The 19,823-nt window shown below is 41.4% G+C and overlaps 1 long non-coding RNA gene across 2 annotated transcripts in view; it reads right to left on the reverse strand.

The window, feature by feature from the left end:
- The window catches only part of LOC144319960 (uncharacterized), a 150,373-nt gene that overhangs the window by 76,640 nt on the left and 53,910 nt on the right, over window positions 1-19,823 (reverse strand). The window contains exons 2-3 of one of the 2 annotated variants that reach the window (XR_013385581.1): window positions 10,160-10,301; window positions 7,850-7,952 (exon numbers count right to left, since the gene is read on the reverse strand). This is a non-coding gene — a long non-coding RNA (uncharacterized LOC144319960). The remainder of the gene's footprint in view (window positions 1-7,849; window positions 7,953-10,159; window positions 10,302-19,823) is intronic. The other variant, XR_013385590.1, reaches the window with a different exon arrangement.

Raw genomic sequence — 19,823 nt, forward strand, 5'->3', positions numbered from 1 at the left:
GGCCTCTCCACTCCCCAAACTACCTCCAATACCCTCCCTGCACCACCACCACCCCCGACACACACACAAATATTCTGTGAGGACAATCCTTATATCCAGGATGAACAGTTTTAAGAGTGAAAGTGTGCTATCAGTAATTCCACAAGGACAGCAGATATATACTGTAATTGTCCTAGGCAAGACAAAATGCCTTGTCACCTTACTCATTTAGGATCCTCATGAACTCTGTGAATACCTTCTTGATATATACCCAAGAGTGGATTTGCAGAGTCAGGAAGTATACACAGGCTTAATCTGCTATCATGACCAGAGCCCCCTGCAGGATTTCTACACCAGTTTAAACTCCCATCAGCAGCGCCTGAGGGCTCCCATGCTCCCATGTCCCTGCCCCTGTCACTTGGCAGTATCCTGATTTTGCCAGTCTAGTATATGTAAAGAGATACCTCATTGTTAATTTAACTTGCATTCTTTAATGAGTTTGAGCATCTATCTCTTCATGTTCTTGTTAGATTTTTCTATTTATCCTTTCTGTGAATTTTGATCTTGTATCTTAGCCCATTTTCCATTGAGGTATTTGTCTAGCTGATTTGCAGAAGATGGTACTTTTTCTAAAGTGAGCATACATTTCTTTGTCTTCTTAAACTGTATAAACACCATAACTATCCTTTCTTGCAGAATTAGGGTCACATGATGAGCATATGGATTGCTGGGGTTATAAGATGCTATGAAACAGTTTGATAAGTACAAACAAATTGTAGTGGACTAAATGGCGTCTCCCCCTCCAAAAAAAATTTCATATATTGAAAATCTAACCCACAATGTGACTATATTTAAGATGTGGCTTTAAATGAGGTCATATGTGTGGGATCCTAATCCATGAAGGCTTGTGTCCTTATAAGAGAGAGACATCAAGTAGGTGGTATGCACAGAAAAGTTTACTCTAGGTGGGACTTCAAGTCAGATACAGGTAAAAATATTAAATGCATTTAAATTACTTTTCTCTTTGGGCACTTGGAGGCATCAGAACTTGCTGTTTGACAGTTGGAATGCTTTATACAAATTAACCAGTGATGCCATTTCCAGGAAATTTTTCAGGATATAGGCTGTTTTCAGAAATCAGGTATTTCTTCCTCTGGAAAAAAAATCAGTGAATTCTTCTTCAACTTCATGATTTCCTTTTTCTTTTTTCAAGATTTTATTTATTCATGAGGGACACAGAGAGAGAGAGGCAGAGACACAGGTGGAAGGAAAAGCAGGCTCCCTATAGGGAACCTGATGCAGGACTCAATCCCGGGACCCAGGGATCATGACCTGAGCTGAAGACAGATGCTCAACTGCTGAGCCACACAGGTGCCCTTCCTTTTTTAAACTTATTTTCCAAAGTAATGTCCTTCCCTGATACCACCAAGTTTCCTAGAGAAAAATATATGTGGCTCAAACACCTTGTTGTTCTTAAAAACTTTTTGCTTTTGCAATTTACAATGTCCAAAAACACTGGAGGGTCTAGGATTTTTCCAACTAGGAAGAGTTTGTCATAGGCCCTGTAGATGGCTTCAGGGACACTGCTAATTATCGTGCTATTTGTTTGTTACCTGCAACATGTCTAATGCAAACGTTGTGATCAGTTCCTACGAATGTGTAGGGAACTAGCTACAAGCTGCCATCATAAACCCTACTAGAAATTATTTATAATACCTAATGTAACACCATGTGGCAGCATTCCACAGAACTGAGCTTATCCTGCTGGACTATTCCCTATCAGACTTCAAATCTCTAAGTAACCAAACCTTCTTCAGAACTCCTTTGAAGCCCTAATGCATGCCCTGTATTTCTACAGAGGTTAATAGAACTTGGCCCAACTTTTCCTCAATGGTCGCCTCCTCCACCAGCACCATCACCACCTCCACTCACACTGGAGAGCTGACTTCTGGTCCTTGGAGGGGGGTGCACTCACTTAATCTTCAGATACCCAAAGGACTCTTTACCTGTTTCCCATTGTGGTATTGCTTTTTCCTTTTTACTTCTCCTTGCCATTGTATTTATTTTTCACTATTATTGTAATATCCTGCTGTTTATAACCTCAGAGCCACTCTGCTGTCCTTATCTGTCACTCCTATTCATAGATGTTCACCTTGTCTTCTTTTCTATGTCCTTTTCCTGTTGCTTCTCTCATGCTCCCTGGCATTTGGATGAGCAGAGCATCCATTCATTCTCATTGGCCCAATAGAGCAGGTCTCCTTCCACCTCCTGAAATTGCTTGTGTAAGCTGTGTGTGCACGTGTGTGTGCACATGTGTGTGTTTTCCTGGAGTGAGGATGTAGAAGACCTATGGATGACCTACACACCTAACAATTCCCAATTCATATGTCCTTGACGTCCTTTACCACAGAGGCCGAGAAGCTGAAAGTTTTCAATTTGCCAACTTCCCTTATTTTGACCAATGACAAGGAAAATATCCTTTCTTGAATAAAAAGCAAAGAGGAAAGTCCTTTACTCTTCATTCTTTCCTGTGATTCTTGTGGATAAAAAGCACAGACATAAGTAGCCAACCAGCAAACATGAGGCTGTCAGCCTGAGAATGAAGGCCTATACATTTGGTAGAAAGGGCAGAAAGTTAAGAGTTTTAAATCTCTAATAGTATCCTTGCACCCCCATCCAGCTCTGGACAGTCTACCTTCACACATATTTTTACATATTATGAAATAAACATACACACAATTTTAAAGAGGAGAAATAAAAATATCAACAGAAATTCTAAAATTTTCTTCCTGTTCCCTGATTGCTTTGTTATATGCCCTAGAGGCAAGCATCCTATTTTGGAGACCTCTGCTAAATAATCAAGGTACTGCTATTAACAGAAATCAGTAAAAGTTAAAACAGCAATGACAAAGAAGGGGGAAAATACCCAGAAAAGTATACTCTAAGATAAGGTGGTAATGTTCACTCATTTTTGTTTTATATGTAAATGACTAGAAGGACATACATAGCATGCTAATGGTGGTAGTTTTAACTTACTGTATGTTTGAGCCCTCTTCATCAACCATGTACTAATTGGCAGTGAGAAAGACGAAGAAAAAGAAGTGATATTTTAAATCTCCTATTAGTTCAATACAGGCTTTTCCCCCTCCCTTCCCAAATTTACTTTTTCCTTCCAGGTACCCTTGTCAGGGTGCTGAGCGATCTCCAGCCAGGCAGGTGTGGTGAGGACTAGAGAGGAGGGTACATGGCCTCCAGCCTACTCTAGGGTGGGGGGGGAGGGTTGGAAAAAGGAGAATGAGTGTCCCACAAAGCACCACCCTTTTGATGAGGAAACCCTCCCACATATCAGGGGGGTTTTCCCATGTCTCATTCCACCTACCACTGAATTGTCCCAATTCTATCCTGTCATAGAATGATGGGCATTTAGCCCTGGAACACCATCTAGCCCACTCCTGCCTTTTCAGAGACAGAAGAGCAAGCTCTGAAAGTCAAGGGTATGTCCAAGGTCAAAGAAGACATGTAGGCAGCAGAGTGGGGATCAGAACCCATTCAACTGGTAACAACCACCATCACTACCCACCCTGATCACCTCAGGAGATCCTTCTTACAGGTTGGGCATTGCCCCAAGTGCCATCTACATAGTCTCTTACCCTTATAAAAGCCCTACACAAGGTAGGTGTTGTCCCCTCCATTTTGAAGTTGAAGAAACTAAGGCTCAGACAGATCATGTGGTTTTTCCAAGGCTAGAAGGAAGCAGAACCAGGAGTTGAACCCAGCGCTGTCTAGCCCTTTCTACCACTTCCGCTGATTCAAGACAGGACAGTGTTTTCCGATGTTACACATTTGCCTACAACGCAGTTTCCCATAATTCCTCTAGAGGGGTCCTCAGCTACTGGAGTCTCAGGAAATCATTTCAGTACCACCTCCCTCTCCCCTTGGGTGCAAAGAACGCCTCCTGAATGAGCCTATTCTCTCAGCAGCTGGTGATATTTGATTTGATTAACACCCTGGGACCTATCACCAGACGTAAAGATGATGTCTAATTAATTGCTTACATTAAAGAGCTGGCACGTCTTGCATTCGGTTCACACTTCCAGCTTCAATCATGTTTTTGCTTCAACAATAATATTTACATGATTAGCAAATAGTCGAGTCATACTCCAGCATGGACCTAAGCTGGGTGTGGGACTTCCCTAAGCAGATGTCCTTGACAGGTGTAAAGAAATAGGCTTTTTTTTTTTTTTTTTTCCACAGCAAGAGCCATGAGCAAGCTCTTCTGCTGGTTTTTCAATAAAAGAATCATGATTGGATTAACAAATATTCATTGAACACTGACCTATTCTATGTCAGTCATTCCATTTGCAAGGCCCTGTGGGGGCCAAAAAGAAGTGCAGTCACTGAGAAGTCACATTAGACTTAACTGTGTTTTCTTTCCTTTCTTCTTCTTTTTTTGTCCCAGATGTAGATTCATAGATTAAGAAAAGACACTCTGCATTAGACATGTGAAGTTTCAATAGGCATTTGCTGAGCTCTCCAGAGATCTTATCAAGCAAGAGGAGGGAGAGTTTGTGATGTGAGATGACTCCAGGGATGTGAGTAGAGGTCAAGCTGAAAAGAGGTGATGTGCCACCGTACTATCCTATGTAGTATCTTTAATCAGAACATGGATAAGGACACAGAAAAGCAAGATTCTATCTTCTGACAACAGGAAATTGGAAGGGATAAGGCAGCATTTTGGATGACAAAGTTCTTGACAATGGGCCAAATTCTAACATCATGAAATTGAAACAAATATCCCAGAACCACCAGACAGAGGGAAGATGTGGCTTTGTGCAAAAGGCTTGGTTGAGATCAGCCACAAGCTTAACACAAGACAATGGTGTGACGTGTGCTCCCAAGTCACTAATGTACCCATTTGACTGCATTTGTGAAGTATCTACACTTAGGATCGGAGAGACTTGTTCTAATTTTCCCTAGTCCACCCACCCTCATGCAGTGCATTCAGCTCAGCTGTAAGAAGGTTGACCGTACACCATATTCTACTCAGGACGCTTTTTAGAATGAAAGGATTTTCAGGTGTAGATTAAGCCTGGAAAATAGGCATGAACAAAGACTCCTAGACAAACTGGAGTCTATGTTGCTTAGTTGTAAGGGATTTAGACAGATTGGAGGGTGTTCCAGAGCAGAGGCTTGAGGATGGGCAGGCCTCAAAAACAGATTAAAAAATAGATCTATCTTTGAAGAAAGAGATGGTGAGTCTGAAAAAGAGCAGTGTAAGGTTTATAGGAGAGCTACTATCAGAAATTATAAGGGCAGCATGTAGATGAGAGAGGGACCTGGGGGCTATAGGTCCTGAGGGGTTCTACTCTCGGGTAGCCAAGTGACCTCCAATAGGAAAGATTTTTTGAAAGCATGCCTGGCTATATCCATCAGTTCCTGGTTCACATGCCTACCTAGTTCCTCAAAAAATCCACTAAGGGGGACCTGGTGGCTTAGTTGGTTAAGCATCTGCCTTCAGCTGAGGTCATGGTCCCAAGGTCCTGGGAGAGAGCCCCACTCCAGGCTCCCTCTCCCTCTGCCACTTCCCCTGCTTGTGTGCACACACATGCTTGCTCTCATTCTCTCTCTCTGTCAAATAATAAATAAATAAATTATAAAAAAAATTCCACTGAAATAGCAATACTTCCTTCTTAGTGAAACCAAGCTGGTTTTCTTCAAAAACATTATTATTATGTAAATATATGGTGGTGGTTCTGTCTTTTTTCAAAGAGAACTTATTTTATGGAAGTTAGACACACATTGACCTTTGACCCCGGGCCCCCTCTGTAGTTTTAGGTTTTATATACGCTTTGCAGGAAACTATTGAAAGGAGAACTCTTTCCAGGATTGTCCTTTGTACAGACCAACACAAATACCATATTATACTGATGTAAGACACTAACGGTCATGAGATGCATCACTATTAGCTGCCATTAATAAAGAGGAAAAAAAAATCCACCAACTCAACTATATCCCAAGCTCCTTCATATCTGACTTGTCCCTTTCAACTCAGAACTGGCATGTTGTTCCCATTTTCCACATGATATTTGTGTCTGTGTCATCAAGAGCATCAAGAATGTAGTATTTCTTTAAAAAAAAAAAAATCCACTATTTTCTCCAGAATTTTCTTCCAACAAGTAATACTTGATGTTACTTTTTTGATCTAACCAGCAAATGACAACAGTAGGTTTTCAGACAACAATGAGGATTTTATTCTTTCTTCAAATAGTCCTTGAATTGTTTGCTGACTGAAACTGTGAGGGACACTGTCCACTTCTGCCACCATGAATAATAACAAAATCTGTTCTGCATGGACAATGGCCGCTACCTCCCACATGGCACCTGGTCAACAGATGCTTGGGATATTAGAATGGACGTCTGGATGTAGAGTAAAATCCAGTAACTCAATCTACCTGGGTCCTTCTGTCCTGGATTCTTACACCCTTTACCTGATCCTGTGATAACCTCTATTAGTTCTTTACACTAGCTAAGAGTCTTCTCAAAAGCTCTCCTGGGTTGTCCTCATTTCACTTGATGCCCAACCATTCTACTTTGGAAGTATTCCTAATTTTTTCAGTTCAGCTAGTCTTCCATTTTATGCCCTTCAGCTGGTGGAAGACAAAGCAAAAATGGGAAGGTCAACCAAGATTTTGCATCTCAAAAGAAGGCATGCTTTATCTCTGCTTTTATGAAGAAGAGCTATGCAGCTTGATGGTATAGAGATAGTTCTTAGCTCTGGCCATGAAGCAAAATAATTTGTTAAGATTTTTAAAATCTTTTTCCAGGGGTGCCTGGGTGGCTCAGTTGGTTAAGTGTCTGCCTTCGGCTCAGGTCATCATCCCAGGGTACCGGGATCCAGTCCCTTGTCAGGCTCCCTGCTCAGCGAGGAATCTGCTTCTCCCTCTGCCCCTCCCCCCTGCTCATGCTCTCTCTCTCAAATAAATAAATAAAATCTTTTTTAAAAAATGTAGGTTCCAGTGGGCTATCCCAACATCCACTGACTCAGACTCTCAGGATTAAGGACAGAATTGAGGGAATTGCACTTGTATTTTTAAAAAGAGTTTCACAGATTGGTGTGATACATCATGTAGGTTATACACCATTAGGAGGAGGAGGACATTAGGCATTTTCCAGCTCATGCAGGGACAGCTGTCCTGACATACATGAACACAAATGTGCAGCTCTAAGTGTGCTGCAAAAAACAATTCCTATGGATGGACCTCAATTCTATTCAAACCATAATATTCATACCATTCTGTATTCAACCTGATTGAACCAAGGGGTGGTAGGAAGGATATTGCCATGATCGGGTGTGGGATGGGCATGGCAAAAGCACTGGTAGGAGACAAAGGATGAGATTTTCCTTTTTCCAACCTTCCAGCCTTCCCAAATGCTGCCTGGTCTAAGGCCATGTGGGGGTGGGGGGTGGGGGGGGGCTCATCCTCCATTCTCTGTCCACAGCTTTGCAGAACCATTTCAGGAACAAAACAATTTGGGCATAATTCTTGTTCCCCGATTTGGGGATTGTCTGTAGCCTTAGAGTGCAAGGTTGTAGTAATGAGGGCCTACCCTCAGAAAATATGATCTGCCAAATCACTGCACGAAAGGACACCGGAACACATTTTTGTGGCTGTGGGAGAGCCCTGACATCCTCTTCTTAACCACCTCCTTTTCAGCAAACATTTTCTGAATTTTACCTAAGTATTAAGAACCCACTGCTCCCATCTTGTCTAGGGTCAGTAAATAACTGTTGATTCTACATTTAGCACTGTGGCCTTTTAATTGTGCCAGGGAATTCCGAATGCCGTTTCTACACCAAAGCCCAGCTCACCTCTGACCTCTCAGATCCAGGAACCTCTTGCTTACATCCAAGCAAGAGTCTAAGAGTCGTAGTCTCCTATGAATTTCTTTTCTTTCTGGGCCTAAAGCAGGGGCTGGAGGTAAAAATGCAAGAGGTACAAATCATTGTAAATCAGTGCTGATGGCTGAAATGAATATTTATACTGTACTTAATGCTTATTCTCTTGCTACCATGTATTGAACACACATTATGTGCCAGGCCCTTTATCTATATTCTCTCATTTACTCCTCACCACAAGCTATGAAGTATGCTGCACTGTCCACCCTCGTGACAGAAACAGGCTCAGGTTAAGCAGCACCCCCAAGGTCATGCAACAAATAAGGGCTGAATTCAGGAATTAATCCCAGATCTTATTCAAAGCTAAAGCTCTTTCAAACACTGATTGTGTTGGAAAGGCAGTGAGGAAAAAATAATATAGGACTAATGGTTGGGTAGATGGATAGACCAATAAATATGTCATAAATACATAAATACACATAGACACATGAATATAATAGAGTCTATCATGCAAGCGAGGTGGTCGTTACATGGGTATTCAGTGAGTGATTCTTCCACTGTTTCATGTTTGAAAATGTTTGAAATAAAGCGTTGGGGTGAAATAGAAAAGCAGTGAGAGAATCAAAGCCATGCCAATTAAACATTCTTTCCAGGATCTGTCTCATGTTTCTATAATTATGTGTTTCAGAAATTTAAATTTAGTTAGACAACTATGTATTGAAGCTTTCTGATGTACCAGGCACCAAAATACCTGCCAGCCTAGGATGCTACATTCATGGTAGGTGCTGTGAGGACATAAAACAGAACCCCAGAAGGGTTTACACACAGAGCTGACGCTAACTCAACCTATGATCCAAAGCTAACTTTGATAAGGGGCTATAATCAATGTGTGAAGTGCTGAAGGAACACAAGGATGGAGAGGTCTGGAAAGGTGCCTGGGAACAGATGCAATTTGAATTGTGCCTTGGAAAAAAACAGGGAAGAAGTCAAGAGGCCTAAAATGAGTTTACTCAAAATACTTCTGACCCTAAACATGTGGGATTCCCCCGCCACACACACCCCCCAACCAATTCTCCAATACCAACTGGGTGTCCTGCAATTCAATTCATTTCTGACACTGTCTGGACTTAGTCAGAGCCCACAATGTCCCAAGACTGCCCTTACTTCAGAGGCCAGTTGAAGGCTGTGGATTCTCTGTTACCACTCGGGTGGCACTTCTGAGCACCGGGGACTCATTTTAACCCTTGCCTGCTGGGCTGATGCCTTCAACCTCTGGAGAGCCTTCAGACTGCCTGTACCTTGGACACCACTTAGCCAGGTCTGTTCTGGGGTTTGACAGTCTTTGAGTTCTATAGGAAAGTGAGTGATACACCTACTACTTTCTGCCAGGTTGCTGGACACACAGCCTCTTTCCAGAGGAGGAGAGAGGCCACCAGATCCCAAGGGCCTTCTCTGCTTCTCCTCTACCCTGCCATTTTCTTTCCCTCCTCCTCACCTCCTCTCCAACAGCTGAGAGCTCCTGCCCCATCACCGCCCCTGAATCTAGACCCTTCCCTGCCTCCCTGCCTGTTTACCTGCAAAACTTCACGTTCTACTAGAGGCTAGAAGCTCTGCTCCAACTCATTATATAATTACTATGCCAAGTCCCTTTAGGGTCTTGAAAATTAAAAGCCCATTTTCACCTCTATTTTTTTGGTAAAACTCCTTTATTCCCTGATATAATAAATGATGCCTAAAAATGAGGCTTGGATGGGGGAGAAAGGGGAGGAGGCAGAGGCAAGAGCAACTGCCAGAGAGAGAAAATCAGTTAATACTGTAAAGCTATCATTCTGCCAATGTCCTCACCACTGCCTGTAAATTTGGTTCCTCTCTTGAGCAAAGAGGCAAAGGCTCTACTCCACACCCTCCTTTCGGTTCTTATGTCTCAGAAGAATTTTGCTTCCACGTGACCTGTTCTCAACTAGAGGTTGAATCCCAAGGTGACCCTAATTCCAAAAGAAGATGAATCTCACACCTCGAGAGTTGCCTTGGTCTTAGTTAACCACTGACTCTCTGGAGGTTTTCTCAAGAAACGTAGCAGAAGAAACCCCAAGCTGCTAATCACCAAAGTGTACAACAGTTTAGAAATATAACGATTTGCTGATGTTAATTGAATGGCCGGTGTGCCTGATGGATATTCTGTGAACAGTTATAACACGAGACCCTTCATTTGGGGCCCTGTGCTTCATGAATTTCCTGTGCCAATAATCACCACAGGGGAGTCAGTATTTCCCAGACTGCTACCTGGCCACGCGTGCCTCATCTCTTGCCCCACTTGCTGAAAATTTCCATTTGCATCCCTGTGGCATGCCTTCCATCTAGATCCTTTCTTCAGTTTATTTCTCTCTCTGGTTCATATGACAGTCTTCTATATCAACCATGGGGCCTGAAAGAGAAATTACTTGTCAGTTTAAAAAATCTTGAAGTAAAAATCCAGATATTTGAGGAAAATATAATTTGATTCTTTTCTCCACCAACTTCCCATCCCAAATGGGACCTCATTTCTAGAACATAATTCTATATTAGAAAGGCTCCTTTTTTTTTTTTTTTTTAAGATTTTATTTATTCACGAGAGACCGGGCAGCCCCAGTCGCAGCAGTTTAGCGCTGCCTGCAGCCCGGGGCATGATCCTGGAGACCCAGGATCGAGTCCCACATCGGGCTCCCTGCATGGAGCCCGCTTCTCCCTCTGCCTGTGTCTCTGCCTCTCTCTCTGTATGTCTCTATAAATAAATAAAATTAAAAAAAAAAAGAATGTATTCACAAAAGACACACAGAGACGCAGAGACAGAGGGAGAAGCAGGTTCCTCGCAGGGAGCATAATGTGGGATTTGAACCCAGGATCACGTCCTGAGCCAAAGGTAGATGCTCAACTGCTGAGCCACCCAGGAGTCCCAAGGCTCCTGGTTTCAAGTGAATAAACACCCATAGGGCCTATCTCCCTCCATAAACCCATACAGGTAAGGGTCAGAGATATCTCTTCCCATTAAGTAGAAATTTTCCTTGTCACAAATTAGAATCCTCCCCTGTGTCTGTAGATTTATCGGCAAACTTGGTCACAATGGTCTTATTAATGGTGATTGGGAACAATAGGTTATTCCTTCCTGCTACAAAGGCTGCTCAAATTGGTTCAAAATGACAAACCTGTTAAAATGAACCTTCCTTAGGCCAATACTGTGTCTCAGAAAAAAGTGTAAGGGGAAGGTTTGGAGTGGGATGGAACCGACATTTCTATGCTTTAAAGGGAATATTCAGCAGCATGTGGCTTCACCACCTTATTCATAAACAATACCCAGAAGAAATACTGACCTGAAATGCATGGAGTCTTTGTTCACTTTTACCCGAAGAGTTGAATATCAATTATTCAATTAAACTTTTATTATTTAGTGAAAATAACACAAATGCACAGAATCATTCAGGGAGTATATGTGTGCTCAATACCATACCCTCCTCTCCATGCCTCCTTTCCATCAGCGATGGAGGAAGCTTCCATTTATTTCAAGAATACAAATTTAGATCATTGATCAATAAATGCTAATATCATACACATAATGCATTGATTGGGCTTTGCAGTTCTGAAAACAATAAATCACCAAGAGCTGACACTGATTATTTTAAACAAGATCCAGAAATATATTTATTTAAATTGGTTGCTGACCACACACCTCCACTGTCTTCTTGGTACTGGACAAAACACACAGGAAACTTCTCTCTCAACATTTGCCCCCCAAATAATTCGCATGATTGCAAAAATAAAAAAAAAAAAATCCCTCACCTAACCAGACATTTTCTGAGAAACACATGCAATCTTTTTAACTCAAGGCAACATTCATATTTGTTATACATTTTTCAGCTCCTCTGAAGACTTCAATAAAGCACGAACCCATGTGCCTCACTCAGTTGGACCGACTTAAAGGAATATGAGGCAAGAATCATCCACATGTAGAGTTAAACAATGTAATTTTCCAAGTATACACCCGCTGGGAGAATCAATAACCTCTTCTCAAACTAGCAAATTGGTTTCAAGTATTTGGTTCACTGGTTCCATCCAACAACCACAAATAAGAGGCCACCTCCCAAATGAAAGAGAAGGGGTTATAAATCCTGGTAAATTTGTTCTCATCAGAATTCCTGTGCTTTTCTACCGCAGAGATGGTATTTGCAAAACTCTTTGGAAAGAACACTGGGTTTAATTTCAGGCAATCCTCTTTGTTGGGATTTTAACAAAAAAGCTTTTGCAGAGTACTCTATCTCATTTCATGAAAACTCATGCCATGTAGTTGTTTAGATAATTTGGTATTCTCTGGATTTTAGATTTTTTTTTTAACATTACAGCCAGATTATTCTTTCTAAAAGAAAACTCATATTCCCTAGAAAGTTTTAGGTGAAGTAGCTGGCCCTTCTATGGAATGATGAGCTCTGAGAATATTAGTCAGAAAACCTGGTCCTATGTTCATGTCCCATATTCTCAGGCAAGGAATCTGTGTTTCCTTTTTTCCTCCCTTCCTGTCTTCTCATTCCCTGAGCACCATCGACTTTCCTCTTCAGTCATCAATATCTAGCATCACTTCCACAAATCGACTTCACTCTCCTGCTCTCTGAGGGCTTCTGTAACAATCTTTCTGCCTTTAGACTAAACTCCTTTCCTTTTCTTCCCCTCAGGATAGAATGCTCATGCAGAAATTCTAGCCCAAAGTACACCACTTCTTCTTCTACTTTTACTTCTCCTTCTCCTTCTCTCTCTCTCTCTCTCTCTCTCTCTCTCTTTAAGTAGGCTCCACACTCAACATGGGGCTTGAACTCACAAGAGTGGCATGCTCTACTGACTAAGCCAGTCAGGCACTCCACCAAAGTATGACTACTTCTATGTTCTAGAAAGGTCTTTGTCTAGCAGGGTAATTGTGTCTTCTGCTTAAATGCACACACTTTTAAAGAGACATATGCAAAGGGAAATGAAAAGGGACCTACCCTAGCCAGTCCTAGCAATTATTCCCTTGAATAGTCCCCAAAGCTGCTCTCCATTCCCATCTGCCCAGTCCCATGCTCACCATCAGAATGACTGACTTTACAACATATCTCTCAGAGCATCTTTGCTCCACTGGTAATTAGAGTCCTCTCTCCTTCATACTGCTTGTATCCCCTCAAGACACAAGATGCTTAGGAGATGTCAGGACTTAAAACTATTGTTTTAGAGACACTATGGGTCAAAGGGGACTTTGCAGGCTGGCCTAAGAATCCTACTAACATTAATTATATTTTATCTACTGATAACCTTACACCCCTACTTATAAAAGGATTTTAGCATTATTAATAATGTTGTTCATTATGAGCCTGGTATTTAAGAGAAACCATGAGTTATGAACAACTGAACTATAAAACCAATCTTTGAAAAATAGTATTGAGAAAATTGGAGGCTACTTTTTTTGGGGAGGTGGTGGGTTTGCATGATTTTTTCTTTCCTTTATCTTTTCACATATTTATTAATTCATTAAATATTTGTTGATCAACTTCTTAGGGGCTGGGACTAAAACAACAGTCTGAAGCAGAGATTTCCTGCACCCATGGAGCTTACAGCCCTACAGAGTAGAAAGACAACTGAACAAGGAGAAAAGGGAAAGGAAAACTGCATACCTAGGATATGTGGTAGAAAGAATGGGTGTGCAGTGCTCTGCTAGAATTAACTGGTCCAGTCAGAGAAGCCAAGGAGAACGGGGCAGAGTGGCAGAAAAGAAGGGTCCAGTAGAGGAAACAAGATGTGCAAAGGCCCCATAGTGGAGGAAGCTTGGTGGGGCAAGGAAATGAAAAGAAGGCCACACAGAAGCATGGGCAGGGAGAGGAGTGGGAGCAGATGAGGCTGAAAGCTGGACAGTGGCTGGGCCTTACACGGCTTTATGGGCCAGAGTAAAAGAAAGCCTCTGCAAGTCTTACCTGGAAGAGGTGACACATTGGGCATGGTTAGACGACCACTCTGGTCACAGTGCGGAGAAACACTGGTGGCTTGCAGGAGTCCACTTACAGAGGTCATTGCAGGGGTCCTCATGAGAAATAAGGGCCACTCAGAGTGGACAGAGACAGGCTGAAGAGATTGTTAGGTGGGAAAACAGGCAGATTTGGTAATGGGTTGGATGGCTGGATAGGATGGTTGAAGTTGAGGAAGCACAGAACCATGACTCTGGTTCCCTGTGTATTTTATTTTAACTATTTGATCCTTTGTTTTTATCATTGACTCTTGTCTATGATTTTAGGCACGTACTCTTTTTCTCTATTTGTGCTCATACTTCACCTTGAAGGAAAAATCCCCTACTCCTTCAAAAAACTAACAACGCACAATGCCCCCTGCACATTATTCTACCGAGCCCCTTAAACCCCTTTTGAATACAATTTGTGATAGTTTGTGTTTATAGGTATTTTTTTTTTTGGGGGGGGGGTCAGTTGATAGGTTTTCAACTAAATTTGGTCTCTCTTCCTTATCTAATTTTTCCACATAGTAGGATTTCCTTCACTGAAATGAGAAATCTGAAATTTTGATATAGTGGGGGAATATTTTTTTAGTCACCAAAAATTGAAACTGACCTGCACCAACTTTAACCCAAAAAGAGATTTAGAGAATAGCACAAGAGTGTCTCAAGAAACCAAATGGGGAATGGAACCGAGATTAGAGGTGGGCTGAATCTCTCTAGAATTTCTCTCCATATTCCATTTGCTCTTCTCTATACAATGGCCTCAGTCTGCGTTTGGAAGTCTAGATTTCTCCAACCTTTAATCTATAGGATGGCTCTGTAGCAGCCCCTGTATTTACATGCTCTGGGTTTAGCCACAGAGACTGACTCTCAGTCTTCCAGTGTCTCAACTCTAAATCTCAAGGATGGGAATTTAGCCAGCTTTGGTCAGGTGTTTGACCCTGGTCAATGAACTATGGCTGTGGGTGGGTGGGTGGGTGCAGGAATTCAGGGAAAAAACAGCCAATGCCAATTCTGAGTTCCCAGAGAAGGGAGAATTGTTATGGACTTGGCAGACACCCCATATAGAGGAGGGAAACAATAGCTCTTTTGCTTCAGAAACATGTATTAAGCACCAACTATGTTCCATGGTCAGTCTAGGCCCATGAATACAAAAATAGGTGCACCACCACATTCCACCTTTAAGCAGCATAACAACATCCAGCCCCGCCTGTGAACACCTTGACCTCTATTTATACAGGGTCATTTACCTATAGTATGTACCTAAAAATTCACAGTGAACTACATAGAACCAACATGCATGGTAATCATAATGTGGATTCAACATTCAGCTCTCATCTTGCACAATATCAACACATTTGCAGACAAGGCAGCAGAGATTCAAAACTTTATTTTCAGTTGCTGACAGATGCCAGAAAATGAGCAGTAAATAAAATACACAACTCATACTACAGATAACTGTGGCAGTTCTATTTGCCATCATTCATCCATCTTCACAGTAAAAGGTATCCATCTGTAGGTTCACTGGTAGATAAAAACGTCCACCGAAGATTACAACATGTCAGTCAAGTTGCCAGAGAGGCCCAGGCAGCAAGAGTAGACAGCCCATTGACTCTGAGGCAGAAGATCTGGAGTCTGGACACACACACCAGCTGGGTGCCTGGAGGAGGGTCATGCACCTGTAAGGTGAGGCTCACACCTACCTCCCAGTATCAGTGTCAGGAAGCAGGAATAAAAAGGAAGAATATGAAGGTAGAAAATGATGCTCTGAGAAGACGGTCTAGATATCTTACAAGCAAGAGTGTGGAAGTGGGAACCCACAGGGACCACTGGGAGATTGGGACACCAAACTGAAAGACAGGAGGGTCTGGGTAGATGTCACCGTAGAGGTAAGGCTGACATTTCAGATGGGTTCCCTCTGTCTTGGACTGACAAATGGGAGGCAGGGCAGCAAGGGATAGCAGGAAGAGATAGAAACAGGAAAAGCCAGGCTGCATGAAGATTCCTATTCCTTCCAGATCTACAGCTGGATGAACAGACAGCTGCCCTGCAGGCTTTAAGCTTCGGGGACTCCCCGACAGGAGACATGCCCTCGCCTTGTGGATTTAGTTGTGCCTAATCTTTCCTTCGCAAACAAATCAGAAAAAGCAGCTACCTAGTTATTGTAGTAACTGTCACCTACAAAAAGAAAAGGGGAGTATGATTTCCTCTTCAGATTCCTAATCCAGTACAATTTTCCTTCCATCCTATTGCCTCTTAAGCCTTCTTTTTATGTTTTCTTTTTATGGTAAGCTTAAATTCAGATTAGCGGCTTCTCTAGAAAGCTCTCATCTCTTCAATTTCTCCTATCTTTGTTCTCTACCAGATTTTATTTTTGCATTTTCAGATTTTACTAAATCTCCATTCATTTGTATGAGCATTGCTGTCCATTTAAAATGCTACAGGCCTGTTAGCTTTATCTAGACTATAGGCATTTTAAATCAATGGTAGTATTTTTGAGTTTCCTGTTGTTGTCTCCATATGATGCCAAGTGTACAACAATTGATATTAAGCTTTTAATTTAATAAGTAATTTAAAAATCATGAAAAAAAATTCTTATTTTCAGAATTCATTCCCCCTTTATTGAGAATATGCATTCTCAATGGTAGAGATAATGCTCCAGACAAGTAAAATTGGTCCTCAGGGAGCAAAAAAAATCTTGGATGTCACAGTGGCATGTGGCCCTCAACCCCTCAACCTGATCAGACTTCACAGATACACAGCATAGCTGTAGTACTAAAATGCCATGGTGGGAGGCAGTAATTAGGTAAGAGAAATGTCTAATAAGACACTTTAGTAGGAAAATAATGAAAATAATTTTTTCAAAGTTGAGGAGAATGATTTAGAACTAACCTGGTTGCATAGCACATTAGTTTGCAGAAGAGTTAAATACAGTCTTTCATTTGATCTCCACAAACATCAGGTGAATTGGGCGCTATTAATCTCTTTTCCAGACATGTTAATTGATCAGAGATTACTTCCTGATTGTGTGATTTTGTTGGCAAATGTCCCCCTCCATCTATGATAGTACAGCACATTCTTTTAAAGCGGGTTTCTTAACCTCAGCATTGCTGACATATGAGGAAGGATAATTCTTGGTTATGGGGGCTGTCCTGTACACTGTAGGATGTGGAGCAGCACCCCTGGCCTCTGTCCAGTAGATGCCAGCAGCATCCCCTCCACTACCACCTATATCAGGTAGGACAACCAGAAATGTCTCCAGACATTGCCAAACGTCCCCTGAGAAATGAGGTGGGGAAAATCATTCCCGGCTGAGGATCACTGATTTAAAGCCTACTTATGGGGCAGCCTGGGTGGCTTCGTAGTTTAGTGTCTGCCTTCAGCCTAGGGCGTGATCCTGGAGACCCGGGATTGAGTCCCACATTGGGCTCCCTGCATGGAGCCTGCTTCTCCCTTTGCCTGTGTCTCTGCCTCTGCCTCTCTCTCTGTCTCCCATGAATAAATAAATAAAATCTTAAAAAGAAATAAATAAAGCCTACTTATGAAGACAGACTACCATCTACTAATTTTTAAAATTCATTTGTAGTTTCATGATAGCTAATAGTTATTGAGCTTCACTAGTTAACTAGGCACTTCCTATATTTTGGCTCATTTAATGTTCCCAACAACTCCGTGGGGTAAAAACCTGGGTCTAAGCATTAACTACCATGTCTGTTTCAGAGCCAAAATGCCCTCAGCCATTCTCAGATCTGTATTACCTCCCCTCTGTTGTCCTATTTTATAGACAGACATCATTTTCTTGCAGGTGTGTTTTTTAATTGATTCATTTAATATGTTCAAAATGAAATCCTACTAAAAAGATGTCCAACATAAGGATGGATATGTTAATACATGAATTTTTTGAAGTTATAACCCTATGCTTAGAATATCCCATTGTTGTACAAGGTTATGTACATTTTAGTCATACTTAAACACACACACACACATGCACAGGAAAAGAATGGAAATAAACCGGTTATCTTAGTAGGATTTATCAATGGGAAGATAACAAATATTTCTAATTTTTGTCTTTTTGCTTATCTATATTTTTTACCTTTTCTATAATAAGTACATTTAAAAATTACACAAGTGATCTTTTTTTAAAAAAAAGATGATTTGATTTGGGCACCTGGTTGGCTTAGTTGATCCCATGATCTCAGGGTCATGGGATCAAGCCCCATGTCAGACTCTGCCAAACTTGGGATTCTCTCTCTCTTTCCCTGTCTCTCCCTGGCCCCTCTGTCCCTTCCCTCATTTGTGCTGTGTGCTCTTGTGCACACTGTATTTATATATATACATAAATAAAATCTTTTTAAAAAAAGATGATTTGATCAGTTAAGTGTATAAAGATAAGAGTTTAGGGGGTAGAAAAAAATTTTATGTTACACGCAGTCCCTAAATTCAAACTACTTACACACTAACAAAAATGGAATACTATGTCCACAGATAATCAGAGATGAGACCAGCGGTTCTCAAAACAAATTCTCTAATAAGACTAATGACCTTTTCCAAATTTTCAAGAATAATTAAATTCAGAGAGATAATTTAAAGTTCTTTGCCTTTATATTTTCCCTAAATATTAAGTATCTGCCTGTTTCCAGTTAGACTACAAAAAGGCAAAATATGAACAAATGAATGGACAGCAAATAAATATTTGGGGCAGAATTTAGATAGAGTGGCTGAAAGTACTTATTTTTGTGATATAGGTCGTCACACTCATATTTTTTCATGGACTTCCAAATACACTGACAGCTAAATAGAGATGAACTAGATCAAATTCCAAGGTGGGCCCTGAACCTGATTTTCCTTTAAAAACTCTATCAACTGGCTTGTTATAGGAGCCCATTATGGTACCAATAGATTTAATAATGAATGAATGAATACAATGGACCAAGTGTTAAGAATCTGAAGAAGAATAAGGAAAACAAGTGACATGAGAATTAAGAGAGAGAGAGAGAGAGATGCCAGTCTGAGCCAGTGAGGCAGACTGGCTAGTTGTTCACCAAACAATTGCTCTTTTTTTTCTCCTGGCACATAGTTAGATATTTCCCGGCATGCTTTGCACTTAAGGGTGGAAGTATGATTGATTCACTTCCAAGAGAATGTGGAAGAGGGCAGGAAACCACTCTTAGATTGGGCCAAAAAACCCCCCAGCTGAGGGAAGAGGATTCTGAAGACCTGGAGGTAGATAGAGCTACAAGAGAGAAGCAGCCTGAGTTCTTCAAACTTTTTCTGAGGGAGAACTGCCCAATCAGGAACACTGAATTGCATTGTTAAGGTGCAAGAAAAAGTCTCTGGGATTGGAGAGCTGTTATGTTACTTAGCTACCCTGACTGATACATTTGATTCAACTTGAAACCATCCAAATGCTCAGAACCAACCTGACACTTTTTTGGAATAAAAGCTTTTCAGATACATTGTTTCATAAAATCCCTAATACTGCCATTACTATTTTGCCTGTAGGGACAACAGTACTCCATTATTAGGATACAGGTAAGTATATGAGTAAAATACCTATGGTCACATCTGAACTAAGATACGAACAAAAAACTTCCCACAAACCAAATGTGCTTACAAAGGTCTTCATTTTCAGGCACTTTAACTACTACTACAAAAGGCATGCTTGTTTTCACCATGGGCAGGACATACATAAACATTAGCATTGAAAATACGACAAGAACAAAAATTCATCTGTGATAAAATATGGATGGTGGATGTCCGGCAGACATGAGGTATTTATCTTGGATCCTATCCCATCCTATCCATGCCATCCCATTTCCAGTCAATGTTTACTGAGTACCCACTATGTGTGAGACACTGTGCTTGCCCCTGGAGACATAAAAACAGAGGGGGTGGCCACTGTATTCAGGAAACAGCCTGTTCAGGACACAAGTGTGCACACAATCTATC

The sequence above is a fragment of the Canis aureus genome, chromosome 1 (genome assembly GCF_053574225.1).
Source record: "Canis aureus isolate CA01 chromosome 1, VMU_Caureus_v.1.0, whole genome shotgun sequence".
NCBI lineage: Eukaryota > Metazoa > Chordata > Mammalia > Carnivora > Canidae > Canis > Canis aureus.